Source organism: Ammospiza nelsoni, chromosome 2 (assembly GCF_027579445.1).
Source record: "Ammospiza nelsoni isolate bAmmNel1 chromosome 2, bAmmNel1.pri, whole genome shotgun sequence".
Taxonomy (NCBI): domain Eukaryota; kingdom Metazoa; phylum Chordata; class Aves; order Passeriformes; family Passerellidae; genus Ammospiza; species Ammospiza nelsoni.
In genome coordinates, this window is record NC_080634.1 from 15,051,720 (window position 1) to 15,066,325 (window position 14,606).

Sequence of the window (14,606 nt, forward strand, 5' to 3'; positions counted from 1 at the left end):
ATTTTCACACACAGGGCAAGAAACCTTTAAACCCAAGATGTCTTACACAGCTAGGTTCCATTTTACCTGTTGTGCTGAGAGATTGAAAGAAATGGTACCACTGAAAATGTAGTACCAAATACAGGTGACATCAGTAATTACCTCAATATCTGCTCTTATTCCACAGATTAGCTAAGGTAATCTAAGGCAACCAACACCTGCCTTCCATTCCCCCCATCACAAGACTCCCTTCACATTCCACTTCCATTTACAACCCTGTTCTGCTGCTGAAAGCAGCAGCAGCCACGCTCAGCAGCCACAATAAGTTTGACATGATTCCTTGAGGCACAGCAAAAGTAAGAAAATAGTAAAAAGATGGCCTGAAAATATAACACAAAGGTGAAAAGTCAAAGCAGGGACGACTCCATCTTCATATGAGCCTTGAGACCATCTCAAGCACAACCTTCAAAACAGAAAGATACCAGAAATTACTTAGTGCTTTCAACCCAAGACAGGTGAAAAGGTCAGATCTGCACTGGGGCTTACAGTTCTTCTCCTGCGAGCTGGCAGCAACAGCCTTCCAGCAGGAGACAGATTCTCAGTGAGCTATAAGCAGGCAGCTCCTCCCTTCCTGTCCTCAAGCTCATGAACATGGTCACAGTTCCCAGCATTTGCCAAGATGTCAAGAGGGCTCAGCTTAAAACAGCACAGTAGCAGTGCTGGGATCCAGAGGCTCTGGAAACCCTCAAAAGAAGACAGCAATTACCTAGCTTGTGCCCAGCCTAGGCTTAGCCAAGATAAGTGTTCTTCATCACACTCAGTCTGGAGTGGTGAGGCACTTCCACACAATGCAGGACCCCAAACTGAGATTTATTCAAAATAAGGCAATTCTTCGTATTACATTCACAGTATGTACACACATACCAAGGGGACTTCACTAATGGTGTACTTCCATATCAGCAAATCACCCACAACCACAATATCTTGAAAACTGAGTATTATTAAGATTTCCTCAACTCATTCCAACTGGTAACAGAGTTCTTCCTTTTGATGACAGGACCACATGTCATCCTCACCCTCTGCAGTCAGCCAGTGTAAATTATGTGGTTCTTCCTTTTGTTAACATAACATGGAATATCATCCATTAACACCAGCACTGTTTTTACTAGCATTGTAAAACCATGAGGATGGCTGAAGTTGTTTCAAGGTAACAAAGAGTATCATCAAAAGCATATGTACTTAGTTTCAGATATTCCTTAATTTTCTGTTGCTACGTAAAGGTAGAAAATAAGCATTAAATGTATACTAACAATGAGTGTATCCCAGGCTCCCAAAGAGTAAATTGGCACAAAGGCATTTTTCTTCCTCTAACCATCCCTTACTTTGGCAAACATCTGTCCACCTTATTGATTTACAAATGCAAACATCTGAGAGAATTTTAGTACTTCTGCAAGAATTCCTCAGCTTTTAACAGGGAAAACACAGTTACTGTTTTTCTTCCACATTCACAGTGAATTAAATCCATACCCGTGTTTTTCACCATCCTGGAAAATCTTCAGAATATGTTTGCCTGACAAGTTTAGAGTCTACAACATACATCTCTGACAACATTACAGAGAATAAATTAAATGCAGATTTGTTTTAAGTGTCAAGCTATCAGTTTGTAGCCTTTTCAAACAAATGAGGGAGTGAAAGTATTTTTTCTAGTGCTTGCAAGGTTTCAAGGTGGTCATGTCATCAGACATTTCAGCCTGTTCTCACAGGACTTGCAAAACTCTCCTCCTCACACAGATACTACATTCTGTCTCTGGCTCAGAGAACCTTCTGAAATATTAGCTATCTACCCACTGTGATTCAAAACATTTTATTAGAATCCTTCAAATGCAATTAGCCTGATGTTGGGGGTTGGGTTTATACATTTTTTCTTTCTTCTGATTTATAGAATTTTTTCCTGTAAGTTGCTAGGAAACTAACTACTGGGTACTTAAGAAAGGGAAAAGAAAGTGACTGAAGTCCAGAGAGGAAAGTAAGCTTGTTAAAAATAATCAGAGCTTTTAGCCAATATTGGCTTCACTTCATTCCAAACACACCATTGAGGAAGCTAGGAACATTAAGGACTGAAAAAACTGAAAAAAACCAAACTTCTGTAAATCCATATTTGGGGATATGGAGGTGTTATTATTCTGCTATCTGTATATTAAGCTGCTTACAAAGTCTGTCAGGAAAAAAATTCAAAGTTACTATGCAATTTACTATTGCTAAAATTTGATGAGAAACTCACTTGAGAGTTAACAACAAATTATTAGAAAAGCAAACACTCCAAATCAACTCTGTTGACCAAACACCTTCTTCAGACCACTATTTGAGCAGTCCACTCATTCTTTATTCTACTGAAAACAGCACATGGCTACAAAACCTGCACTGTCCCAGCTGCCATTCAGTCTTCCATGAATCACAGATCTCCAGCACAACACAAAAACACTCAAGCATTTCTTCTTGGAAGGGATCAGTGTTACATGCACAATGTTTTCATTCTGAGCCTGCACAGGCAATCTGTTTAGTACATTATAATGTAAAAAAATGCACACGGGCAAATGCAAGGTAACAAATTCTTCCTCTTCCTTTGCCTGAGACAGCTCATAAGGGATGGAAACCAGAGCCTTTAACACAACAGGACATCTCTTTCCTTCACATTAGTAAAATGGGACAGGCTGTAACTGAAATACACCCTACAACAATAGGTCCCTTCAGAAGAAGCTAATTCTGGTTTTTCTCAGAGAACAAATGCAGTAAAGAAGAGGGTGACAAGAATAAGGGGATGCAAAGGAGGGGAAGGACTCCCACTTCTTTCACCTGTATTAGCCCACACCACCTGCAAACCTTGCCCAGACAGCTCTGCTGACACTTAAAAAATGAAAATATAAGATTAAAGCATCACAGAAAACATCTGTTTCTTCTACATTCAGTGAAAGCAGAAATAACATACATTTTATTTCACTTGATGCGACATCCAAAGACTATAAGCAGGGATGCTGACTCCTGACAGGGAATTTGACCAGAGTACTAAATGTAGAGCACAAACTCTACACAAGCTGCCCACAATCCAAACACCACAGAGCAGCCACATTCAGTTTTGGAAACTGAATACTACATTCAGTTTTGGGAAATATTTGCAAAGACAGTTCCAAAGTAAACGCCTACCAAGTTTCAAGGAACACAAAAACAAATTAAAGAATGCAAAGCAGTACTACTCCAATAAAAATCAGTACTTAGGCTGTCTACAAAATCTATCTCTGAATTCTGAGCAAATGAGAAGTAAACAAAAGGAACCTTTTATTTTTCCTGCACAAGAAAGACTGCAATACTGTATATTTGGTATACACTGGTACAGCAATGACAACTACATCTCATATTCCAATTAAATCCTCTGGGGAATACAAACCTCTAAACCAGTTTGCCAAGGACACAATTTAAATAGTAAAATAGAGATTTATTTTCTCACAAACAAAACACACAGTAAATTCAAGATAGTGTCCCACAAAGACCCACAGGTGAAACACAAAATGCTCCTCACCCAATTAGATCAATGCACTGGTGAGGAACATCCTCACTTCCCCTGAGCAGAATGATGCTTCCCTGTGAAACCCATTACCACTGAAGCTACAGATACTGCTTATAAACCAAAATACTCATAGACAGACCAACACCAGGAGGATGTTCTGTTGATTTCTTGTTTTGAAAAATAATGTAAATTACTAGAGAATCCCAGGGACTGCTAGCTTCTGAAAGTCAATACAGTGAAGAACTGAGCCACCAACCCAGGCTCAGAGCCTGGCTTCCTCCCACCAGCACAGTGAAGGGCCAAGATAACTCTTGATAATTCAAGACAACCCAAGGTAATTCTGAACTACCACATAAACCTAAATGAAACATAACTGAAGTGCACATGCATAAGGATAAAATAAGGTTTAATTATTTAACAGAAATGTTAACCCTTTTTCTAATTCGCCATTCAGTTTATCACAAACAAATTGCAAAAAATCAGATAATAAACTTGTGTATGGTCAGGCAAGCATCAAAACACTCAAGATAAGCTACAGAATGTAGCAAGATCACAGAGTGCAACATTTGATCTGGGTCACACTGAGGCCAAATGGATTCAGAGGAATTCACAGGCACCCAAGCTGGCAGCACATGACATTGAACAGCCCCAGCACAGGAACACACTGCAGGAGCCTATGCAAAACCTGTTTGTCAGCAACAATGACAAACAGCCATGGTCTGATTATCACCAACTGGCAATGAGGACAGTATGCAGAAGAAAAAGTATGCACATTCCAAGTTTATTTTGCTACAGAAGAGGGGATGTGTGGAAAATCAATTAAATCCACCCAATTAATCTAAGGATAGGCTTCCAGACAGTAATAGAACTAACTGGCTGCAGCATCATCCCTTAACACGCTGGCATAAGATGGAAGTGCTTACAGAACCTCAAAATCATTTAAGTTGGAAAAGTCCCTCAAAAGCATGAAGTCCAACCACACCCCCAGAACTGCCAAGTTTACCACTGAATGATGCCCCCAAGTGCTGCATCTACCTACACATGTTCTAGTTTCAGTCAGGTCAGGGTTTATTTTTTGCAGCAGCCAGGAAGAGGGGATGGCCAGACTACCGTTATTTGATATCAGCTCATATCCTGGAATAGTCTGGTACTGTTTCACTTTCCATGTAAATCATTTATCTTATACCTGTTGTTACTAATGTTGTTGCTGTTACGGTTTATTTTTCTTATCTCATCGTTCTTTCCAGTAAATTGTTCTTCTCTCAACCAGTGATTTTCACTTTTTTTGTACCTCCACCTCTCAACTGCACCCCACAACAAGAAGGCAGGGGAAGGTGGAGGTGGGGAGCCAGTGAGCTGTGTCTGGTTTGGGAGAGTCTTGATGGGAGCACTAAACTGGGGAATATAATTCCTAAAGCACAACAAAAGATCTCTTAAATCCTTCCAGGGATGGTGCCTCCACCACTGCCCTGAACAGTCTGTTCCAGTGCTTGGCAGCCCCTTCAGTGAAGAAATTTCCCTACATCCAATCTAAACATCCCCTGGTGCAACTTGAGGCCATTTTCTCAGCCACCTTCATACATTTCCCCCCTGCTGAAGGTCCATTATCCATTAAGGTTTATTATCCTTCTGAAAACATAGCTTTCTCTCTGCAAAAGCAAAGCCTGCTGTTCACATGTGAGCTGCCATATCCAGCTGTTCCTCTTCATATCCTTAACTGCTGAAACCTTTCCTTGCTTCTAAGGCCCTGACACACAGCAGAGCCCTGTCTTGTCACATCTCTGTCAGCCTGACTTATCTGCAGTCACAGGTAAGACAGAGTATCTCTTCCAGCTATAAAAATGACTGAGGAAGATGTGCTGGCAACCAGTGCTGCAGTGGCTGGAGAAGTGCATGTACTGTACACAGTCACTGCTTGTCTAAGTGTATCCAGCTTCAAGATATGCAAAATGCATAGTCAGCATAGTATTTGCTTCAATTATACATTCTTACTTATTTCATCTACAGGACCAGATTTGTAACTGGCATTCATTTAATTTCACTGTTTCAAAATATACACCATTGGTTAACCCAGCAGATAATCAGCAGAGAAATACTCTGCACTGAGAGAACAGTATCCCACATAATGCACATTTATTCCTTATTCCCAGCAGACTAAAAAGTGAAGCTCTCCAGGTAACCAAGAAAAAATGAGCACACCAGTGAAACATCAAACCAGGACTATCACCTATGTGACAATAACTGACCACAGTTTTCTCTTTATGCATTGCATACTTTGATTATTTTTGCACTTCCAAGAATCACACTGGGAAATACCTACAGTAGTAGCTTAAAGAAGACATTGCAGTTCTGTCCAAACCTCTCCTTCCAAGACTGTAAGTTTTTTTACGTAACGCTAAAGAACACTTGTAACACAGGGCTATAAGTGAGCTGCTCACTAAAAGCTTTTGAAATTACTGAAACTACAATATTTCTTCTTAATTCTTATTTTAATTAAACAAATCTAAGAAAAGAAATAGGTAGGAACTCTTAACAGATTGTTAGTTTAAGAAAAACATAAGAATGGATGAGTAGCATTTAAATTAGTCAGATAAAAATTCTGAAAAATACATGATGCTAGATCATTAGCCTTTCTTCAAGTCATCTGAGTATTTGACCATAAATTAATTATAAATATGTTTTTCTTATAAAAAATTACTAAGAATATCTCAATTCAATCATAACATCTGAACTTTGTTGCTATATCTAACTGTATTATTCTTAGGAAGAAATAGAAGATGGAAGCTGAAAAATAATTCAGGTGATCAGTGAAGAATGAACAGCATAATAATTTATCAGCATCACAACTTTCAGCAAAAGAGCATGAAAATACATACTTTGAACTCTTTACTGACCTATATAAAAGTGTCAGAGTGTGTCCTATTTCTTTTCTAATTGTGTAACATTGTAATTTTCTAGAGATGGTTTTGTTTGGTTGGTTTAATCACCAGGAGCTGGAGTGTTCAACCCTACACATGCACTGTCACTGCTGTGATTTTGCCTGATGCCAGGGTGCTGACATCACATTTGCTTGTGCACAATCAAAGGAAATAAAGTCAGAACTCAGTATTGCCCAACCTGCTACACTCCATCTTTAATTCTGTTACTCTAAACTTCAGCATATTATTAGTGGGATGAACTTAATATACTATTTATTAAAAGGGAAGACAACCCCAAACTTACATTTCCTACTTGAGCAAATACAAATTCAGAGGTACTAATGAACCCTGTCCATCTGACTCTCTCCTCAGACAGGCACTAAACAGCTAATTATAAGTAGCAGTAGTTATCTTTAACACACAAAGTCTGCTACCTCAACAGCCTGCAATGCCAGTTCAGACTTCCATTTCACCCATTTCATATTTACACTATGATCATTACCCCTCTTAGCAAGGCCCATTTTATTTTGGCATCTATAAAGCTGTTCAGTATCTTCACCAAAAATAAATCACACAAGAAAATTTGACCTACTCTCCATGTCTGAAGTAATAATTTCTCTGAATTTCATTAGATTCTAAGTACTCAGCACCTAGGAATAAAAAAAACCCAAAAACAAAACACAAAATCCAGAAACAAAAACCCAACCAAAATCACACACACAGCTTAGGCATCAATCTTTGCCAGTTATAGCCTATATTCAACCATTATACGCAAACCACATCCTTAAAACACCACTTCAAAGCCAGAAGAGAATGCAAGAGCTATCCCAAAACAGGGAACTCTTTGCTCTTGCTCCTTTAAGCACCAGACAGTCTCAAAGGCCCTGAGGCTCAGCAGGGATGCCTGGGGAGCCTTGGTTCCAGACACACACACCGCCCAGCTTAGCACATTTTTGTTCACAACAGCGGATGTGACCATCCCAAATTACACAAAGGAGTCACCAAGTGCTTTGTAAGGAATATGGATTGCTTTAGTCAGTCTTCCCCAAATGGCTGTACACCATTCTGCCCTATAAAAAGGGGAGCGATGAAAAAAAAAACCTGAAAATCAACACTCTCCTCAAGCTGAACGTCTCTCATCACAAACACTATTTATTTCCCCACCCCTTTATTTGGAGCCTTAGCACAAGGCCAGAGATGTCTAACCACAGGTTCTGACCATGGTGACAGCATACCCAGTGCCTTTATTGGACAGGTAACACTGAGACACAGGAGAGCCAGCACCTCCTTACAACAACCAACCCATCAAAAACAAATTTCCAAAGGAGTTTGATACTCACATTTTTCTTTCAGCACTCACTGTTACATTTTTGACTACAGCATTGCAGGTACACCACCTTAGACAAACAGAGAATCCCTACAAGCTGTCAGGCATTGGCCCTCCCACCACCTCTGTAGTTACAACTGCATTAGAAATAGAGAGGACATGCAAAGCAGAACTATTTCCACCAGTCCTCACTGAGCTTCACTTCCGATCAGGATTAGTCCACTTATGTGCTGCTGGCACCTGTGAGAGGCCAGCATGTTTGGGATGCATTCCTAGAGAACATTATCTGGTTGAGCTCCACTGTGGAAGATGTCATTCCAAGCACTGTGCAGTACAGCTAAAGCCCAGTGCACTAGCACAACAGCACCTTCTCCTCACAAGTCCTTGTGATTTGAATATAAATGCCAGTATAGGCACAGCATAAAGCAACCAACTTTAATCAAAAGGAAACACCAAATCATTGAATCAAAGTCCAATGTCGCAGACATTTCTCCACAGAAATCCTTTCTTTCACATTTCTGCGTCTTTGGGAGGCCAGAGGCCTCTGAAGACAAGGTAAACAATTGTTATCAGCTGCTGTGGAATGCAATAGGATTCACTTTGATTGGCTCATTTTCTATGTTTATAATTAAGAGCCAATCATCAGTTCAAGCCAGGGGACTGAGTCCTTGGCCACAACTTTGTTGTGGGTCCTTTCTATCTCTTCTTAGCTTAGCTAGCAGCTCTGCAAAACCTCTCTCTATATTCTATTTTAGTATAACTATAATGTATTATATCATATATTAATAAATTCAGCCTTCTGATTCAAGAAACAAGATTCACCGTCTCTCTCTCGCCAACTGCGCCCACGCAGGACGCTGTAATAGTCCAACTACTGTCCCTACATAGAACAGCCCAAATAAGACCACTGTGTGCACAAGAGCATTGTGCAAATGCTTCTTGAACTCTGGCAGCCTTGGGGCAATGACCACTTTCTTGGTGAGTGTGTTCCAACGACCAACCACCTCTGGGTGAAAAAACTTTTCTTAATATCCAAGTAAAACTTCGCTTGAAACTCCAGCCATTTCCTCAGGCCCTGTCACTGGTCACTGTAGAGAAGTGATTTTCCCCTCCTGAGGAAGCTGTTGACTGCAGTGAGGCCTCTGCTCAGTCTCTTCTTCTCCAGGCTGGACAGATCAAGCGCCCTCAGCTGTTTCTCAAATGGTTTCCTCTCCAGGCCCTTCACAGCCCTCCTTTGGACTCCCTCAAACAGCTTTAGATTTTTCTTATATCAGGGTGCCCAAAGCTGAACACAGGACTCAAGGCAAGGCTGCAACAGTTTCTTGAAACCAAAGCACTGTACCAGTCCTCCCCGTACCACAACATCAACCTGTTCTATCCTCAATGCTCACTGTGCTGTCTTCACCTTCAAGGCTTCATTGTGATATTTTCCCCTTCAAAGCTTAACTGGGTTAAGCTTTTTCACCGATAGCAGCACATGCCACATAACCAAACAAGGCTCAGCATGACTGCTTCCAGTTCAGGTTTCAAGAGGTTCTAAAATCAGGTATACAAAACATACATCCTAGCCCAGAAAGGCTGGGCTTTTTTAAGTTGGTCTTTTATCCTCATTTACTTTGGCAGTTATTAGAACCACTGACCTACTGAACCTGCTGGGAGACTGACCATCGCTGACTTTAGGCATAAGCTCATTCAGAAAGGGTAACAGTTCCAGGACAGAGGAGGAGTATATCTCTCAAAGCCATAACTGTTCAAAACAAGTGCCTCACTTTATAAAAGTATAGGCAAAGCTGACAAAAAGATGTGGCTCGTGGGAGAACTGTAGTAACTTCCTGTCACCACAGGCCCCATCTGGGTAATAATTAGCATTGACTCCATGATTGCAGAAGGCTGATCAGTTCTTTATTCTATTATATTATACTATATTATACTTATTAAGAGACTTGTATAACCCTTACAGACAGTCCAATACAGCTTTGACCTAATTGGTCAATCCATCCAAACACCATCCAGTGTCCAACTAAGAAATCACCCTTTGGTAAACAAATCTCCACAACACATTCCACCTGTGCACAACAACAGGCACAGCAAGTGGAGGTAAGAATTGTTTCTCATTCTTTTCCCTGATCTTCTCACAGCCTTCCCTAGGAAAATGTCTGGGAAAGTTATGTGTTGCTCTCTGTGGCCAGAGCTGCTGCCACAACTTCCCAGAGCCTATGGTCTTTGGTCTGCCATGACCTCCCCAGGAGACAAGGGCATCAACACACACTTGCTCCCCCCATTCCAAAAGATCATCTCAAGAGCTAAATTTCATTCAGAGAAAATTGTTTCCTTCTGACATCTCAGGAAAATCATCTGTGTAGGACCTGTATGTGTATGCACGCAAAGAAGGGAAAACAACAACCCAGGTCAAACACACCCACATGCAATTATAAACCAAAACTTAAAGCAGGATGGCAAACACCATCCAAGCAGAGGACTCGGAAGAGGTGCTTCTGGAAGAGAACCATCAGATACAGCTGAACCCTGTGTCTGGCACTACAGCTTCAAGCATGAGTGAAGGAGGGTGGCAGAGACCAACAAGCAGAGGTGGGGGGCACAGCAGTGATGGTGTAGGGGACACACTAAGCAGAAGACCAAATGTGAGTCTGTAAGACTTTCCACCATCAAAGCCAACAGGGACACTTAGGAAGCATCACCTTACCTAGGGATAATCACTGCAAGCAAAGCATGTAATTTTAATCCACCTCACCATCAAAGCCAACAGGGACACTTAGGAAGCATCACCTTACCTAGGGATAATCACTGCAAGCAAAGCATGTAATTTTAATCCACCTTTTTTATTGCCTCCCATCATTAACTGGGAAGAGAGAGAAATCCACACAGAGACATGGGTGTGTCTGCTAAGCCAGCATTAATAAAGTATTTGCTGTATGTGTACCTTCAAGTACATCTGGGCTACATATTTTGAACAGTTTCAGGCACCCAAACCCATTTTCTAACTCACAATTAGTTCTGCAGATAACTCCAACTATTAAATATGTCAGTGTCAGGAAGGTGTTAGGGATTTATGTAGTATATGGATCTAACAACCTACATGCAGAAAAACAAAATCCCCCAGTAACTACCACCATTACACAAAAGCATATTTTTATTAAAAGAAATAAACCTGTATGTATACTAAATGTTTCTTCACACAAGTCATAACATGCCTTGCATTAACAAGGAAACCAACTACAAAACAAAAAGGTTTACCGAAAATTGAGGGGACATTGAGAGGAAGCACTCTAATTCTAAATCACAATCTCCCTTTCATTAACACTGCATTTTTTGCTATGTCAAAAAAAAAAAGTCAAACATTCCTGTGGTATGCTCTAAGTGAGCACTCTCCTAAAAACCACAGCTGTGTTTTGTGAGTGCCAGTGATATAGCAATTATGATAAGCATTTCTGAGTATCTAATCAAAACAACACAAGCTGCAGGACTACATTATTGACTTCAAGCACAAATTTATAACCATATTGCACATAAACCTGCTAATACCTAAAGCAAAAAGACCAACAGTAACTATTCTGGGCACCAAAAAATGAGAGACTCAGTATGGGATGTCATCATCTTATCACAAGAGCTCCATACTGTTGTTCCCTTACCACAAAAGCTCCCTATCTTCTTGGTGTTTCTCACAGGCAGCTCCTCGGAGCACTGACTCTTTCCTCTTCACAAAGCAGGCACTGACTCCAGTTCCCTTCTCTCCCAGCCACCCCACTCTATTATAGCACTCGTCTTCTCATTGCTTCAGCTGTGGCCTGTTAAACTCAGGCCTGTTCCCAATCTTTGATAATTGGCCCAGCTGCAACTCCTTAGGGGTGAGATTACTTTCTACACTATCTATATTTTCTTATATTCTATCCCCCCCTACATGGGAAGTTTCAGGAATACTTTTCAAGTATATTGAAGAGGGAGCTACCAAGGGTTCTGTAAAAGTAAAAATAAAAACAGAAACTAACACACACAAAACCACTCCAAAAAAAAAACCAAAATCACACCCACCCAAAAAAGAAGCCCACTGAAATATCATGGTTGGTGGTTTTTTTAATCAAGAAACTAAGCATCATTTGAGGTCTGAGACAATAAATAACAGAGGAAAGAGAAAGTTTCTAAGCAGACTAAAACAAACCACCAGCACAAATCTGAACAATTATATTTAAAAAGACATGTATAATTTTAGTTTAACTCTGCTTAGTTTAACTCCCATTTCACTTCTACATTCTTTTTATCTTCTGGCCTTGATACTCCCTTAATGACTAAAATGAAACCTTCTCTGAAAGACATACCTATGTAGTCAGAATTCCCCATATGGAGTTAGTGACACCCACCTCGACCCTACCTACAATTTAAATAAAGTCTCCAAAGTAACACAGAAACAATAAACATTATTTTAAAGGAATATCTCCAGAAAGCTGTGACCTGCCCAGTTCCATAAAGAAAAGATAAAATTCATACATAGCAGAGCAACTCCTACAGACTTCAAGAGCCACATCCCAAGAAGGCAGGCAGGGCACTACTGCCTGCATGCTCTTCTTACCCCAGGAGCACCTTCTCCTTTCAAAGCACAAGCAGAACAACAAGGGGGATGTGGCCCACTAAATTCAAAGCCTTCTATATTTTTGACACCATATCAATTTAGATGCCATTAAGTGATCTGGCTGCAGAGGTCTGAAAACATTGAGACACTTTCCAATGGAATTTTTACATGCTTTTTTATGATATGTTGTTAGGTTGCAGGTGGGGGGTGAGGGGCAAGGAGACAAAGACACAACTCGCCCCCAGATGTTGGTGTGGCAACAGAGAGATTTATTTTCCATGCACCCCTCCCTTATAAAGAGCATTTTGAAAGACGCAGTCTGGATATTCTCATTGGTCTGAACTCCACTCCTGCCCCCTCAGGACCTGGCCAGTGAAATCTCGCAGCTCCATAAGAGATCTGACTGGGAGAAGCCCCTGCCAGTCAAACCCAGGGCTTGGTATTTGATATCCACTAACAATATGTAATTGCAGTCATGGGAACAGTTGACTAACTGTATTCTTTTCTGAATACTTTGACTCAAAAAAAACCACATCAGTTTCTAGATTTCTGTACCACCTGACTTAGGAAGAAAACTTGGTATCCTATGACATAGGCTGTTCATCAAAATAAAGCCAAAGAATGAATCTGCAGGTACACACACCCAAAATCTATAGGGTTTTTAATTAGGAAATGCTAAACCACATAAAGATTTATTTGTAATTATAAGGCTTTTTCTCTATTCTTCCCCTTGATTCCTACAAGAGAATCACGAGCTTTCCAAAGACACTCAGTAAGTTGTTTATTCCCTCTTCCCATCAACTTGGGAAAACTATTCAAATCTGGTTCTTATAACACCTGCCACAGAGCAGAAAGTAAAATCTTCCATTTTCCTACCCTCCAAGATCACTTTCAGACAGATCAGCAATTTGACTTCTGACGTGACCAAAAGCAGTCTCTGAGCGACAGAAAACAGAGTCAAGAGTCAAAAGTCACAAAAACCAGCGACACAACGTTTCTCAAAGATGGCTAGAGAGAGAAGTGGGGGTGGGAGGGGTGTTGATGGGTGTTGGGGTTTTTTTTTCCTAAATGAACCTTTTATTGCATTGCTGCTCCTTAAATAAGAATTAAAACTCTTAGAGCAAGATAAAAGAAGCTGAACACCAAAAAAGACAACACTGAAATGAAAACAAATCTTACAAGACTTATGAGTTTATTGACTGCACAATAAGTGAGAACAGGATTTTTTATTGGTGTAGAAGACACTCACAAGCCCGTCTGGACCTGGTGTGATGGATCCTGGCAACCCACCAGCCCAGAGAGGCAGGAGAATCTCAGGGGAGCAGCACCAGAACCACACAGCTTGGCAACGGGACAGAGATCCTGGGAGGTCTCCCCACCCACACTTCTGCAAAAGGCAAAATAAAGGCAATAATTCAAAGCAAATCTTAAGGCTCTGGACAGCACAGTACAAACAAAACAAATTATACTCTGATGGAGTGGTGCCGACACCCAATAAGTTCCGTTTTCTTTCAGCCCCCTGGACAAGCTTATACCTTGCCAGAAGCCTAATTCCAGGGAAAGAGTAGGGACATCTGATGGCAGCCAAGGCAACAGTATCACACCAAAATTTAACTTGCAGATTTATCTGGAACTATTCTCTGGAATTAAAAAGCTTCCTCACAAGGGAGGAAGATCACTTTTCTCTGCAGACTCAGTCATCTAAAAATGAGAAGATGCAAAAATGCATTAAATACTCCTCATCTGTCAATGTGAACCAATTTCTTAAAAACTGTTTCTCTCCTTCTTGAAAATTTCTGTTTTGAAGAGCCAAGGAGCAGGGCTGAATGCATGGAGCAAAGACAACCATAAGCAGATACAGCACAAACTTGCTCAGCACTACACAACAGCATCCAGGATCTTTAGTTTTTTACCAGTCTTGCTGAAACAAAATCTTTCAAAGGGTTCAAAAAACTTATCTCTCACTTTTTATCACAATTCAGCACCAAGAAGAAACACTTTCCAACTGTCTCCTTTATTAGTTCTGCAAATGTTATTGCATTTTTATCTGTGAAATCCCAAACTATAATTACCAGTTTTTCAAAGAAAACACTTGCTCACAACAGGCTTAAAAATAAAACCATCAAGTTTAAGGCTTAATTATGTTTTGATAGCAGCAAATCTCATATCCTGAAATCAATAACAAAATCATTTGTATTTTATTTGCAACCAGTCTTATTGTCTACAAAATATGGT

At 40.4% G+C, this 14,606-nt stretch overlaps 1 protein-coding gene across 5 annotated transcripts in view; it reads right to left on the reverse strand.

Annotated features, from left to right (window-relative positions):
* The window catches only part of APP (amyloid beta precursor protein), a 195,273-nt gene that overhangs the window by 162,279 nt on the left and 18,388 nt on the right, over positions 1-14,606 (reverse strand). The window contains exon 1 of one of the 5 annotated variants that reach the window (XM_059467029.1): positions 11,437-11,525. The exons of the other annotated variants lie outside the window; for them this stretch is intronic. The gene's annotated coding sequence lies outside the window, so the exon portion shown is untranslated. Of the gene's footprint in view, positions 1-11,436; positions 11,526-14,606 lie in introns of those variants that run through there. 5 annotated transcript variants of the gene reach the window in all.